Source organism: Podarcis liolepis (genome assembly GCF_965112155.1).
Source record: "Podarcis liolepis genome assembly, contig: HAP1_SCAFFOLD_78, whole genome shotgun sequence".
Taxonomy (NCBI): Eukaryota; Metazoa; Chordata; class Lepidosauria; order Squamata; family Lacertidae; genus Podarcis; species Podarcis liolepis.
Window position 1 is genome coordinate 91,762 of NW_028148822.1, and position 1,703 is coordinate 93,464.

Genomic DNA, 1,703 nt, shown 5'->3' on the forward strand with positions numbered 1-1,703 from the left:
GGCTGATTGGTCTCACAGGCAGGGCGGTGGCGGCAGGGCGGCCGGTCTCACGGGCAGGGCGGCGGCAGGGCAGGCGGTCTCACGGGCCGAGCGGCGGCGGTGGCAGGGCGGGCGGTCTCACGGGCCGAGCGGTGGCGGCGGCAGCACAGGCGGTCTCACAGGCCGAGCGGTCTCACGGGCAGGGCGGTGGCGACAGGGTGGGCGGTCTCACGGGCCGGGTGGCGGCGGCGGCAGCACGGGCGGTCTCACAGGCCGAGCGGTCTCACGGGCAGGGCGGCGGCAGGGCGGGCGGTCTCAAGGGCAGGGCGGCGGCGGCAGGGCGGCCGGTCTCATGGGCCGAGCGGCGCCGGCAGGGCGGCCGGTCTCACGGGCCGGGCAGCGGCAGGGCAGGCGGTCTCACAGGCCGAGCAGCGGCGGCGGCAGGGCGGGCGGTCTCACGGGCCGAGCGGCGCCGGCAGGGCGGCCGGTCTCACGGGCAGGGCGGCGGCAGGGCAGGCGGTCTCACGGGCCGAGCGGCGGCGGTGGCAGGGCGGCCGGTCTCACGGGCCGAGCGGCGGCAGCAGGGCGGCCGGTCTCACGGGCCGAGCGGCGGCGGCAGCAGGGCGGGCAGTCTCACGGGCCAAGCGGCGGCGGCAGGGCGGGCGGTCTCATAGGCTGATTGGTCTCACAGGCAGGGCGGTGGCGGCAGGGCGGGCGGTCTCACGGGCCGGGCGGCGGCGGCGGCAGGGCGGCCGGTCTCAAGGGCAGGGCGGCGGCAGGGCAGGCGGTCTCACGCGCCGAGCGGCGGTGGCGGCAGGGCGGCCGGTCTCACAGGCCGAGCGGCGGCGGCAGGGCGGGCGGTCTCACGGGCCGAGCGGCGGCGGCGGCAGGGCGGGCGGTCTCACGGGCCGGGCGGCGGCGGCAGCACGGGGGGTCTCACAGGCCGAGCGGTCTCACGGGCAGGGCGGCGGCGGCGGCAGGGCGGCCGGTTTCACGGGCAGGGCGGCGGCTGGGCAGGCGGTCTCAAGGGCCGAGCGGCGGCGGCGGCAGGGCGGGTGGTCTCACGGGCCGAGCGGCGGCGGCAGCACGGGCGGTCTCACAGGCCGAGCGGTCTCACGGGCAGGGCGGTGGCGACAGGCTGGGCGGTCTCACGGGCCGGGCGGCGGCGGCGGCAGCACGGGCAGTCTCACAGGCCGAGCGGTCTCACGGGCCGAGCAGCGGCAGGGTGGCCGGTCTCACAGGCCGAGCGGTCTCACGGGCCGGGCGGCGGCAGGGCAGGCGGTCTCACGGGCCGAGCGGCGGCGGCGGCAGGGCGGGCGGTTTCACGGGCCGAGCGGCGGTGGCGGCAGCACGGGCGGTCTCACAGGCCGACCGGTCTCACGGGCAGGGCGGCGGCAGGGCGGGCGATCTCAAGGGCAGGGCGGTGGCGGCAGCACGGGCGGTCTCACGGGCCGAGCGGCAGCGGCAGCAGCTCGGGCGGTCTCACAGGCCGAGCGGCGGCGGCGGCAGCTCGGGCGGTCTCACGGTCCGAGCGGCGGCGGCGGCAGCACGGGCGGTCTCACGGGCCGAGCGGCGGCGGCGGCAGCACGGGCGGTTTCACGGGCCGAGCGGCGGCGGCGGCAGCTCGGGCGGTCTCACGGGCCAAGCGGCGGCGGCGGCAGCACAGGCGGTCTCACGGGCCGAGCGGCGGCAGCACGGGCGGTCTCATGGGCCAAATGGCGGCG